Below are 14383 nucleotides of genomic sequence, written 5' to 3' on the forward strand. Positions count from 1 at the left end.
ATTGAGTTCTGTTTCCAACTAAGCTGAGTATCTCTGGGCAAATTATCTAACTTCTTTCGGCTTGTTTCCTCATCTACAAAATGAAAGCCATTCAGTGCAATAGTTCATGGGCTTCTTGGGTAGATTGATTGTGATTTTCATCAGGGCTTTCCAGTTTTGATATCTCCATGTGCTCTTATGGAATAAGCATCATTCCAAGAACTCAAGGACTGGGCTTCCATTTCCCCTCCATCTATGGTTCCTCCCACTTCTTTCTTAGATGAGAATCTCCTTCCTGAGCTTTTAGTTAATTCATCCAGTTTTGGAAATTAAAACCAGGCCTCTTAGAAAGAAGGTAGAACTTAAAGACAGACAGGCAGGCAGGCATGCATGCATGTGTGTGCAGTCGTGTCCGTTTCTTTGCGACCCCGTGGACTGTAGCTCACCAGGCAAGAATACAGGAGTGGGTTACCATTTCCTTCTCTAAGGGATCTTCCCAACCCAGGGATTGAACCCATGTCTCCTGCATTGGCAGGTGGATTCTTTACCACTGAGCAACCTGGGAAGCCCACAGTCAGACAGATCTGGGTGTAAATCCTGTCTCTGCCCCTTATCAGTGTATAACCTCAGGGAACTTGCTCCATATTTCCTGTTTTTGAGCTTTGGACACTTTAATTGTAGAATGAGATCTCTTATGCCCCTGGGCATATCACCACACTCCAGACAACAAATAGCCCATACTGTAGAGGTTGTTTGTAAGTGGTTTATCAGCTAAGAGGGGAAAATAGTCAGATAGATGCTCCTTTGATATAGTATTTAATAGTCTGCTATGTTGTTGATTCTCACAACAACCTTGAGATAGGTATGCAGGATAGTTATTTTAATTCCCATTCCATAAAAGAAGAAACTGAGAGGATCAGAGAAGTTGAATCTAAGTCAGTGCTTTTTCAGTTACACTCAAGTTTTAAGGATGGGCAGAGCATTTCACTTAGGTTCTTTGTCTTTTGAACCAAAAGCTGTGACAGTAAGTTAAAGCTGTCTAGTTTTCAAGCATACCAGACATTCATCTTTAAACCACCTTCCTACTTTTGGAGAAACCCCGCTACTATGCGATCCCACAAGGAAAGCCAAAGAAGCCCCTCTGCCCTCTCTGGAACCAGGCACAGAACCTGGGATCAGTCACTGGGTTGTTCCAACTCAGGCCTGTGAATACTGAGCAAGCAACCCAATGACATGGAGATAGCTGAGGATTTTTATCTAGCTACATTGAGGATCAGTGCCAGAACCCTCAGGGTCCAGGAGTAGCAGCAGTGCTGACATAGTGGCAGGGTGCTAACAAGAGGCTTCAGTTGTGGCCTAGCCCCCTGTTGTTGTTGTCCAGTCGCTAAATAATGTCCGATTCTCTCCAACCCCATGGACTGCAGCACGCCAGGTTTCCCTGTCCTTCACTGTCTCTTGAAGTTTGCTCAAACTCCTGTCCATTGAGTCGGTGATGCCATCCAACCACCTCATCCTCTTTAGCCCCCTCCTCGTCCTGGAGAAGGGAAAGGCAAACCACTCCAGTGTTCTTGCTTCAATAACTTCCCTGGAATACACTTATTTCCTAAACTTGGTTCTCTGGTTTTCCACCAATTTTGGAAGCTACTCAATATCTCCTCAATACATGCATTTTCTGTCCAAATCTGTGGCTTACACCCCATAACCTTGAACGATACCCTAAGGGAAACATCTACAGGAAATACTGAGATGTTCTCTCACACACTTGGCCTCAAAGAAGGATTTATGGATAGACTGGCCCAGCTTGAGCTCTATCCAACTCAAAAATGGAAGGACAAAGGGACTTTGAGCCATCTACACAGCAGGTCCATAACAAAGGTCACATAGGCCGGCCAGGTACATGGACTGGCCAGGTTCCTGAGTTCTCTGTATTTCTGTACACATTATAAACCTCAGGGCCACAAAAAGGCAACCTCAATACAACAGAAATGCATTACAGACCAGGGCCAGTGTAGTAAGTGAATTACTGAAAAGATCCTGTGAGAGAGTGTTTTACAAAATGACCTTAGTGAGAAGCTACCACCAAGAAGGAAACAGGTACTGACTTGGAGCAAAAAGAAAGGTTAACTTATTAGAAATCCTAATGAAGACTATTTAAGAACTTCCTTCTGTAGAGCAAATGCTGCCTGATTTGTGTTATTTCAGGGTATTCAAGAGGAAGAGACCCATAAAACTCTGCAATTAGCCTACAATGCAATCTTCCCCAAATGTCAAAATCTATCTACCATGTGTCTTGCAGGCATGCTTCCACGCATCAACTTGCCTACCTTTTCCAAATAGTTCTGTAAGATGACTATTATCCTCTTTGCACTGTTTATTTTACAAATGAGGAAACCAAAGGTCAAGGAGGTTAAGTGATTCGCCCAGGGTTACCCAGGTATTAAGTGGTAGAGCTGGAGGAGAGCCCAGGGTCTGCCTGGCTCCAAAAGTCACATTCTTTCCACTCGCCCCCCACACCGTTTTCCTTCCCAAGGCGATTGTCAAGCTCCTTTGCCAAAAATGCTAGCAACTAATGTCTCTGGTAGTGGAATAGATATGAAGTCTCTTGGTGGCCCTGGTGACACACAGGAGTAGCTGCCCATGAGATATGAGTTTGTAGGGATGGGCTGGGCTGTCAGAGAGGCAAAGTGATTTCTGACTTGGCTGTTTGTCTCAGGATGTCCTAGTGGGGTTATTAATTCAGGAAGGGTAAGGAAGAGAGAGGTTTAGGGGTAGGGAAGGAGAAAAAAGAGGGGAGAAGGAAAAGGAGAGAAAGAAAGAGGGGCTTTGCTGTCATGCATAGCCACATTTCTGCCTTGCATGGAGTTCACACCCACCAAATCCAAGACAGCAGCTCCTTTCCAGAAGCAGTCAGTGCCCCTTCAATAAGCCCCTCACAGTACCAACTCTCTCTCCCACCTCAGAGGCTCTGTGTCAGGGCTCCATCCTCACAGATTCCTTCATCAGTCTCGCTTCTCCACTGGACAAGAACCTCTTTGGAGCTGTATTTGAAGCTGTACTAGATGGAATTTGGGACAAGAAGTAAGAAAGGGAATATTTTTTACTGATTTAATTCACATGAGTTGCTTCAACTCAGAAATTTCTGAGAGTCAAGTTGACCCTGCCCCCAGCAACCTAAACAGAACACCAGAGGAGCAGAGACCATATGGGAAGAGCAGCCCCTTGAAGCGGGAGTTGAAAGGATTCAGCTCCCGTGAGGAGACAGCAGCACCCTACCCTGACTATGGATATGATGTCGAGTAGTCTCAGCCTGCAGCAGCTTGGAGCAGGGCCTGGGTTCCCAACCAGAGACTGGGCTGGGTCGCAGCAGTGAGAGCACCAGATCCTAGCTACTAGACCAGTGGTCAGTGACAAGCAGCCTGGCCCTTGCAGAAAAGAATTTCCACAAAGACAGAAAGTAGTGAAGCAAGTTAAGTATTTATTAGGAGTAAATACTTAGGAGTAAAAGTAAAAGAGTACATACAGTACATCTGGAGAGACACACGGGCAGGCTCAGAAGGAGAGTCCCTGAGTTGCTAGGTTGAGCCCTCATGGCAGTTTGAATTACTTTTATGGGATATTTCTTCTGAGTCTCCTTTGGCCAATCATTCTGATTTGCCTGGTTCACAGGCCATATTTAATATATCTCAGGATCCTCCCATGTGTGCACACACATCTCTTAGCCAAGACGGATCCTATCAAAAAGGCATCTGAGTATAACATCTCTTGACGTGACTCCTCTTTGGCCTCCAAGGAGCCTTTTCTTCACCTGTGTGGTTGAAGATGTCTCTTGACTTTGTGAGTCTGTGCAGGGTCCAGCCTCATCCCTTAATTGTCCTGCTGTTCTTGTCTTGGAGTTTTGATCAGTAGAGAATAAATTTCCAACTGTTTTACCCTGGGGGGCCCAACAGCCCCCTGCCTCAGGTTGACAATGACAAAAATGGGGGAGCATTCAGAGGAGACATGTTTTCCCCACTTTGTGTGTTCACGGTGGTGAGAGGGGTTCCCCTGACCACACCTGGCCTATTGTTCCACCTCTCATTATTCCCTGGGGAGACCATGAGTTAGTTGGTGGGCAAACGAGAGCCCTCTGTCTGTTCCTTAAATGGGTGGTGTGGGTGTGTCAAAGACTAGCAAAGATTAGTTGGTCTCTCTTCTGCGTCCTCTTCGCCCTAACAGAGTGTGCTGTTTGCAGACTCCAGGGTGCTCACAGGTTGTTTCCTCCGAAGTCCAGTCTGGGTTTGGGGAGTCAACAGGCCCATGTGGGCAGTCACTCAAAAGTGCTCCAGTCATAAAGGTGACGGTTCAGCCCCATCCACCTCATGCCTTTGCCTTGGCTCTGAACCCAAAGGGAAAGAAGAGATATTAATTTTGCCCCCTCAAAACCCAAGCTAGCAAAAATGAGAGCTGTGATGATTAATATTATCATTTCCTTGTTTCTGAGGCAAATTTATCAACAACAAAAACTTGGGATTTCCGTCTCCACTGGTTTATTCAGACACGTCCCAGTATCCCTGCAAACAGCCTCAAGCTCAGCACTCATGCCCTCACAGCAACCCCTCTGTACTCCTCACCCACAAACACCCCATCCATCACTCCGCACCCACATAGTTTCCTGTCTTCTTAGCACATAAACTCTTCGCTCAGTAACAGGGCACTTACAATCCAAGGTCACTTACCATGCAAAAGAGGCCGCCAGAAAGAATGTTGAGATCCCCATTGTCCCACTGTCTTGGATGAGGCCCTTGTTAAGTCAGTTTTGCAAAAGCCTGCCAAGCATTTAGGAGGAGGAAGGGTCTTACCCACAGGCCTGTGCAGTCCCTGGAGGGTTTGCAGACATTCCTATCCACTGATGTAAGGGGACTGGACAACAATACAGTGCCACAGGGTGTATGGGATTGTGTGCGCATGCACACAAGTGCGTGTGTGTCGGCATGAACCCAGGCATCTGAGTTTGTCTGTGCCCAGGCCTCTGACAAGCTCAGTGTCCTTCAGTTTCTAACTAAGAACCAACAGTTGGCAACTTGTAAATTAGCAAAGAAAGGGAGGAAGTTCTTGCTACAGAATGGCTTACATTATGCTTGGTAGACAAACTGGGGACTGGGGGACTTGAGAATGTGTTTATTTAACACTTTATTTCACATTAAGGAAGAGGGGACTGGGGACTTCTCTGGTGGTCAGGTGGCTAAGACTCTGCACTCCCAAAGCAGGGAGCCTCGGTTCAATCCCTGGTCTAGGTTTAATCCCTGGAACTAGATCCCATATGCTGCAACTAAGATTTCACATGCTGCAACTAAAGATCCCATGTGCCCCAACTAAGACCTGGCACAGCCAAATAAATAAATAAAAATATTTAAAAAGGAAGAGGTGACTGTACAAAGAATCAGGGTGCTGATGGAGATTATGGGGGAAACCTCGAGCTTCCCCATTGAGAAAATATTTCCTGCCATGTCAGTAAACAAGGATGTCACAGTTATCAGCGATTGCAGCTCAGCACAAGCTGGAATCAAGAGTGCCGGGAGAAATATCAATAACCTCAGATATGCAGATGACACCACCCTTATGGCAGATAGTGAAGAGGAACTAAAAAGCCTCTTGACAAAATGAAAGTGGAGAGTGAAAAAGTTGGCTTAAAGCTCAACATTCAGAAAACGAAGATCATGGCATCTGGTCCCATTACTTCATGGGAAATAGATGGGGAAACAGTGTCAGACTTTATTTTGGGGGGGCTCCAAAATCACTGCAGATGGTGATTGCAGCCATGAAATTAAAAGACACTTACTCCTTGGAAGGAAAGTTATGACCAAACTAGACAGCATATTATAAAAGCAGAGACATTACTTTGCCAACAAAGGTCCATCTAGTCAAGGCTATGGTTTTTCCAGTGGTCATGTATGGATGTGAGTTGGACTGTGAAGAAAGCTGAGTGCAAAAGAATTGATGCTTTTGAACCGTGGTGTTGGAGAAGACTCTTGAGAGTCCCTTGGACTACAGGAGATCCAACCAGTCCATTCTAAAGGAGATCAGTCCTGGGTGTTCATTGGAAGGACTGATGCTAAAGCTGAGACTCCAATACTTCGGCCACCTCATGCAAAGAGTTGACTCATTGGAAAAGACTCTGATGCTGGGAGGGATTGGGGGCAGGAGGAGAAGGGGACAACAGAGGCTGAGATGGCTGGATGGCATCACCAACTCAATGGACATGAGTTTGAGTGAACTCCAGAAGTTAGTGATGGACAGGGAGGCCTGGCGTGCTGCAATTCATGGGGTCGCAAAGAGTTGGACACAATTGAGCAACTGAACTGAACTGAACTGAATGTGAGCCCTAAGGGAACTCAAGAAGGAGAAGAATACCTGTCCTCCAGAAACCATCAGACTATAGCCACTCCCTACAGTGAGCCCTGAGAAGCTCAGGATATGAAAAATACAGGATACAGGCCCCAAATAGCTGAGGTATATATCAAAGGAATGATTTCAGTGAGCCCAGACTCTTGCATCTTCCCATACATAGAAAAGTGCTAAATCCCTTAACTTGGGTTATCTGGTTTTCTTTAATTAACAATAATCTTTTGATGTTCAGGCTACCTGCCCTTTGTTGCAAAACTTCTATATAACACAGATCCTCTTTTCACCTCTTTAGAGTAGTTCTCTCAGGGTTACTTGAGATGCTATCTCCCAGACTTGAAGTCTTAAGAATTTCTGCCGAATAAAATATAACTCTCAACTTTTAGGTTGTGTGTACTTTTTAAGTTCACATTATGCTACGGCATTGCCCCTGCCAAGGGAACTTTATTCAAGGCAATTACATCCTGTCATTCAGTTTGTCTGTGTACATGGGAACCACCATTCTTGCCCATTTCTGTTTATTGCATGTGTCTCTGTGCTCTCTCCTTTGTCTCAAGTTTTGCTATTTTGTTTGTGCCATTCCTATGGAATTTAGGGACTGGTAAGACTTTCAAGGGCAGGGATAGAACTGAATCACTCTGTATCCCAGCACCCAGCACATGCTTGCGTGGGACAGGTGCTCGGGGAGTGTTGATTGCCTAAGAGAAGCATCTTTCTATCTACAATGTGCAGATTCTTGCCTAATCAACAACACAACATTTCAGGCTCTCCCAACTGGCTCCACTATGAATAATCTGATAAACGGCTCCTATTGAAAGCCTGGCTGAACTATCAATGCTCCAGAGAGAGAAAACCATTAGCCAGGATTTTCCCAAGGTTCCCACCATAACAAAGAAGAAAGGAGGTAAAATGGTGTTCCATTCCAGAGTTTTCAGATATAGGGTTTTTTTTGTTTTTTTTTTTTTTTAAAAAAAGCACTCCCTAACACTCTTGACCCCCACCCCTGCTAGATTCATTGCTTGAAGACTCTAGAAGAGTTGACATCTCATTTCACCCCTGGCTTTGTTGAGAGCCAATAAAACAACCAATAATGTGTGGAATGTCTCCATGTTAAAAGAAATAATTGCTATTGTGGACATCATCCATTATGATGTCCAGTGTCCCTTTTCTTTTGCTTTAGGCAAACTCATAAAGAGATGAAGTGAATCCACATGGTATGGAATGGAAGAGAGACCCAAGTGTTTAGCTGAGCAGAAGACAAGAGGTGCCTGTTGATGGCAGAGGATGCTCTCAATAGCCAGGGAAGATTTCAAGTAAATAAGCAGTGACAAAACATATTCAGAAAGGGATAGGTGGCTACAGAAACATGAGAGGACCACCCACTCAGACAACAGGAAGGAGGGCTTCCTGGAGAAAGTGAGAGCTGAGTGAAGAAGATCATGTAGGAGTTGAAATGGTAGGGGTACGGAAAAAGTTCCTTAACAAAGGAAACAGCGTGAAAAAAGACAAGAACACGGTTCGTTTGGAGAAAAAGAAGGCAGTTCACCATGTCTGGAATAGATGAGGCAAAAGATGAGATCATAAATGTTAACAGGAGTTCTGAGAATGATCAGAAACATATATTTCTTAATATTTATTTACTTGGCTGTGCTGGGGCTTCGTTGTGGCATATGGGATCTAGTTCCATGACCAGGGATCAAACCGGGGCCCCTGCATTAGGAGCATGGAGTCTTAGCCACTGGACTACCAGAAAAGTCACCAATCAAAAACATTTTGAACTTTATTCCCCCCTCCCCCCAAAGGTAATATGGTGACATTGAAGAGTTTCAGTAGGGGAATCAATTAACCAATGGAAATTTCCTGGGCTGCAATGTGGACATGGATGCATGGATGATGGGTGGGGTGGAGGGATGTGGGGGGATGTAGAAAGATGCAGTTGCTGTACTGGAAGTGAGGTGACAGTGACCTGGACTAGGAAGGTGGCTCACGGGATTAGGAGAAGCGATGGATCTGGACGATATTTTAGAAGTAGAATCAATGGGACTTGGTAACTAGACGGGTGGTGATGATTTAGTACCAGATTGAAATAGAAAGGATTCAAGGTCAGCTCCCAGCTTGTGACACTGGGGATGAGACATTCCCTGGGCCATGATTTCCTGTGGGCAGGGCCACCACGTCTGCTTAAGGACAGTGTTGATGACAGACATGTCCTCCTGCACTGCCTACACGCTAGACCAAGCCTCAGAGCATCTCATGCACTCTGCTCCAGCATCACCGTGTCTGCCACTGGATGGACACACAAACGTACTATTGACAGATCTACCCTGGCTTTGGGTGGAGGCAATAGGAAGCTTGCTTAAGCTTCCAGGCCTCAGCCTTGTACCCCAACACAGAAAGCCCTTCTATAGCTATTGCCAGGGATGGGGGTGCAGTATATGGAGGAAGGGGGTATCAGGTACTTGCCCAACTATTACTAGAGGAGGATTTTTTTTCCTTCCAGTGCTTGTCCCCAAGGAGTTCCAATCTCTTCATGGGGAAACTAACAGGCACAAATGAGAGGATGGTGAGGTTCAGGTACCTAAGTCTTACTCCAAAATCCCATCATTATTCATCTTTGTAACCCTAACACAGGCACCAGAAGGAGCAACCCAGGGAGTGGGGAGGGGGTAAGGAAAGGGGATAAGTAAATAAAGGGACCCTCTATCCAGAGCAGCAAGGTCTCCCTCCATTTCCCCACCCACTCCTAAGAGGTCCCCACCCAGGCCCTTAGGAGCAGAGTCCTCCTTCCAGCCTTGCGGTGACCATCTAACTCCCCTGTGTCTGTCTCCACAGCAGAATTCCTGATGAAATCCGTTCCCCATCCCCACCCCCCTCGCCCAGAGTATATTCCTTGGATCCAGTCCTAGCTCTTAAGGAAATTGGCACTTTAGTCCAAGTACTTAAAAATGAGGAAGACAGAGAGGAATATAAAGAAGAGTCAACAGCTGTGCTGTGTGCTTCTCAAGGGCACCATGGACGTTGTGTCTTTGTCAGCCGAGAACTTGGAGTTATGTGGACTGCCACCCAGCTTGGGAGTCAAGAAACCCAGTCCCATTCCTGCATGGCTGGCCTGTGGGCATCACTATCCCAACCCATCCCACTGCACATACCACAAAGCCTCAAGCCTTGCCTCTAAGAGTCCAGGTATTGGGTTCCTACCACAGGTCCCATGGACCCCTACAACTCCATGCCTCAAATGCAACAGTGTTTCCCAAGGCGTTAAATTCACTATACTTACTTGTAATAAGACAAAAAATCCAAAAGGGGGGAAAAAATGCCAAAACTGAAGAGCCCAGTTTTGACAAAGGAGCAGGGAAAACCAGCCCAATGGCTGAGGGGAAACTTCCCTGAGCCACAAGAGCACTCTGCTCCCTACCACTTGGTTGTGAACTCTGCCAGACTCAGGGCTGGGTCGGCTCACCCCACCCCTCCCATAGTCTAATGAATGTGTCCTCTGCTGAGCCTGCCAGCCCTCCACTCTCCCCACCACCAGGGCTCCTTAGGGGCTGCGTTGTTGACATTTCTCTCCGGGCCCACTCGATGACATGATTATAGGAGAAACAAAGGAAGCATATTTGTAATAAATCCTGAACCAAAAAAAGAAGTCATTAAAAAATTGGGTTTCTCCCCAGTGCCTTTGGCAGAAGAGAGCAAAGAGAAAGAGAGATTTGCTCATTGGTTTCAGTATCTTTAGTTTGCTCCCCACTTTTCCTCCCTGCTATGGACTCTTTGTGTCCTCCTCAAAACTCACAAGTTGAAGCCTAACCCCAATATGAGAGTATTTGGAGGTGGGGCCTTTGGGAGGTCATCAGGTCATAAGGGTGGAGCTTCATGAATGGGATCCCTAAAAGACAAGCAAGCAGATCTCTCTCTTGCATGTGAGGACATAAAGTCAGGCTTTTACCATTTACTGAATCTGCAGCCCCTTCACCTTGGACTTCCCAACTTATAGAACTGTGAGAAACAAATGTTTGCTGTTTAAGCCACCCAGGCTATGGTATTTTGTCATAGCTGCTTGCTAGCCCATGGTTCTAAAGCCTGCCCCCTTCTCCCAGACTCCCAGGAGTTCTAGCTGAAGGACTCTAAGGCAATGGAATTTTGATGCAACGTGTAGGCGACAGTGAATAAGGAAGGGGATCTAAAGAAAAGGCTGGAGTGAAGATGCTGCATAGCTTCTAGGGGCCAGTTAACAGGGCTGGGCACCAGTAGATGTTATCTCCTCAGCAGGATGTTCACTCTGAGAGGTGTGCAGGCATGCTAAGTCACTTCAGTCATGTCCAACTCTACAATCCTATGTACTATAGCCCACCGGGCTCCTCTATCTATGGGATTCTCCAGGCAAGACTACTGGAGTGGGTTGTCATGCCCTCCTCCAAGGGATCTTCCTGACCCAGGGATAGAACCCAGGTCTCTCATGTCTCCTGCATTGGCAGGTGGGTTCTTTACCACTAGTGCTAGCTGAGAGGAAGAGAACCCATTTGCTATCTCATTCCCTGTAAAACTCTATAGTCCAAATCATTGTCTAGTACATAGTAGTTGTTTAATAACTATTTGTTAGATGAATAAGTTAATGAATCTCTTTCAGTCTGTACGGAAACCCTATGGGGGATTATCATACAGATTTGACAGATGAGAAAGCTGACTCTAAGAGTCAAATACCCTATCTCATGGATGACATTTCAGACTTTGAACACAGATGGACACACAGAGAACATGCAGATAGTTGATATGAACCCAAGGTCCTGATCCATCAAATAGGAAACTCTTCCTCTCTAAAATGCTCAGAAGGCTACCTTGAGCTTGCTTTGTCTATATGACACTTCAAATATCTACTCCATTCTATTTATGGCAACACACATCTATCCCTGCTTTCTTTGTCCCACCATAACACATGAGATGTGGCACAATCACGGCACTTACTACTCATTACTGCAATTGTTTTCTAACAGTTCATTAGACCATGACTTCCTTGACAGCATCTTGTTTACTGGATGCTGGGGATGCTGAGATAGTCTTCACAAAGATTCATGGCATAAATGAATAATTGAATGAATGACTTCATATGCACCCTCCATTTCAAAAAATACTTTTGGTTACATTATTTCATGCAATCTTCATGTGACTTGATGAGTTATTACTTTTAGTAACCTGAAGTACAAAACTTCCACTTGGAGGTGTAACAGTTGTATGGGAAAACACTTCAAAATGGTGGAGGTAGGTGAGAACCACAGGGCCAGATATGTTGACCCAGACAACAGAGAAGAACAAAGAATCTTGACTTTGGGTAAGATGTAAGAGAGATCAAATATGCTGAGATCAATTAAGAGAAGAGAAAACAGATGATACAAAGAAAGGACTCAAAGAGAGAAAAGTGAAAGTGTTAGTTGCTCAGTCACATCCAATTCTTTTGCAACCTCATGGACTGTAGCTTGCCAGGATCCTCTGTCCATGGGATTTTCCAGGCAAGAATACTGGAGTGGGTTGCCACTCTCTTCTCCAGAGCAAAGAGAGGGAAGGACTTAATTAAACGAGGAGTGATGCAAGGAGCCAGTGAGACCCTCTCATGTGGGGAGGGTGGCCTAGGGACATTTTAGGGATGGTATAATGCGTACCACCCTTTTGAAGCTGATCAGATTTCTATCATGCAAACCCTCATGTCTTTTTCCCCTGCCAAAACCAAGATAAAAAAAAAAAAAAAAAAAAACCAGCAACAAGACACTCTGGTCAATGTTACTCCTCTTATTCTTGCTGCTCTGCAAGCAGGCTGTCCTGGAACTTCCCAGAAGGACCAGGCTTCATACTGGGTCCATATGACACAGAACAGAGACCACATATAAGGAAGCTGGAGCCCAGAATTCAGACATTCAGGAGATTTTTATGAGCTATGGTAGGAGAGGGGAGAGGTATGTGAAAGTGTTAATCACTTAGTCATGTCTGATTCTTTGTAACTCCATGGACTGTAGTCCACCAGGCTCCTCTGTCTATGGAATTCCCCAGACAAGAATACTGGAATGAGTTGCCATTTCCTTCTCCAGGGGATCTTCCCGACCCAGTGATCTATCTCAGATCTCCCACATAGCGGGGAAGGTTCTTTACCATCTGAGCCACCAGGGAAGTATCTCCTTTTCCACTTTCTCTCTGACAGGATGTCCCTAAGTTTCTAGTTGGGTCTTTTCTGTGAAGAAACTGAGGCCCAGAGAGGTTAAGGACCTTGTCCAAAGTCACACAGGTAGCAGTTGGCAGAAAAACATTCTAAACTCAAGCTATACACTTGACCTTAAATCCCTTGCTTCCCTTGCATATTGAGGTTCCTGCACAAAGAACACCGTTAGCACTGACAGGAGGAAGATGGGCCTGAGCCTGACTTTTGGACTGCGTGGGCCAGAACAAATGACCACTCACCATCTCCCCCACCACAAGAGACACCACTGTGGTTTGCCCTGGCTATTAACACAAACTCTGGAGGACTTCAGTAAATGCACCCCCTACACACACATTCCCTCAGTACAAGCTCCTGCTCCACAGAGATCTCCTGCTCTAGCTCTCTTATGTCTGTTTTCGGAGATGGGAAGAAGGGGTGCAGGAGGGCCTGTCCTGGAGCTCTGCAGACAACCCTCCCCCCACCTCCACCCAACAGGCCAGAGCAGCCAGAGGAGACAACTTGGCAAGCAGAGGCCCCATTATATCTGTCACCGGCCCTCACACACACTCAGGCTTTATTAGGAACAGGCCCAGGCATGAGCAGGCAGGACACTATAGTGGAACGTTCACCCGCCCATCTGCCTGTCCTCTCAACACCCCGGCCTCACACCAGGCAAGGCACTGGCCACATCCCAGGAGTGGCCAAGCCACTGCAAATGCCCACCTACTTCCCACTAGCCATCATCACCATGGCAATGGCCATCTGGGTAGGCCTGGGAGGCCTGAATGCCTGATGCTCAGCCCAGATTCCAGCAGGGTCTTCCCAGAGCTCCCCTGGCTCCAGCACTGCACCAGGAGAAGCCATGCTCAGCCATTTCTTTGAAATACTGTTCCATGAATGAGTCTGTCCAGCTCCAGCCAGGAGTGACTTGAAGAATGCTCACTCCCTCCCACCCAATCCTCTTTCTCCAACACATGATGAAATGCTTCAAATCCTCATTAAAGCTTAAATATCTCCTAACTGGGGAAACACTTAAAAGTTTTTTTTTAATCAAATGACATTTAATATTTATTAGGCACCTACCATGTTCCAAACACTTTATATACATCTTGTTTAATCCTCACTATAGCCTCACAAAGCAGGTACTATAAACGCAGCCACCAAGGCTCAGAGTGTTGGTCATACAGCTAATAAACTGGGAGGGAAGTACTTGAACCAGTGGACCTTCTGGCCCCCACACCCGTGTTTGGCCTACCATACTGTGTAGCCACTAAGGGCAGGTTTTAATGTGGGCTAAAAGGAGGAAGTCTGGGTTTGCTGTGGGCTTGCAGGGTGACAGGTGCTGGGCTGTGGGGCAAGGGGCTTTGGGGTGGGACCAGCAAGAAAGGAAAAAGATGAAGAACTAGACTCCAGAGAAAGGTCATGAATTTTCAGAGGATCTGTGGACAGAGTTCAGGGGGCCCATGAACTTGTGGGAACTTTTCATCTTTTTTCTACTAATTGAAACTGAAATGTATTCAGTTATGAATGTGGACCACAAACCACAGGAGCATAAGCCGTTCCTGTGACTTTGCATGAATAGAAATCACAGATTTTTTAATCACTTTATAGTTGTCACAGTTTTTCAAGATATGATTTTAGACTCATCACCGCCTTGAAATTATAGTAGCTATCAGCCCTGCTGTTAATTCTTATACATAGTAGGTTAATAAGGAACCCCTTATAGTACTAATTTTAGAAGTTTGGTGTTTTTTAATTGTCTTATTGTATATTTCAATATATTTGGCTTCCTCTGTAACCCTATGTATTTTGCTTTAGTCGTTTAGGAAGTAGCAATATATA

At 45.7% G+C, this 14383-nt stretch overlaps 1 long non-coding RNA gene across 3 annotated transcripts in view; it reads right to left on the reverse strand.

Moving 5' to 3' along the window:
* Positions 1–3434: 3434 nt before the first annotated feature.
* The window catches only part of LOC129648114 (uncharacterized), a 32480-nt gene continuing 21531 nt past the window's right edge, over positions 3435–14383 (reverse strand). For 2 of the 3 annotated variants that reach the window (XR_008712708.1, XR_008712713.1), the window contains 2 exons: positions 4695–4784; positions 3435–4354 (listed from right to left, as the gene is read on the reverse strand). This is a non-coding gene — a long non-coding RNA (uncharacterized LOC129648114). The remainder of the gene's footprint in view (positions 4355–4694; positions 4785–14383) is intronic. The other variant, XR_008712703.1, reaches the window with a different exon arrangement.

The sequence above is a fragment of the Bubalus kerabau genome, chromosome 1, assembly GCF_029407905.1.
Source record: "Bubalus kerabau isolate K-KA32 ecotype Philippines breed swamp buffalo chromosome 1, PCC_UOA_SB_1v2, whole genome shotgun sequence".
Taxonomy (NCBI): Eukaryota; Metazoa; Chordata; class Mammalia; order Artiodactyla; family Bovidae; genus Bubalus; species Bubalus kerabau.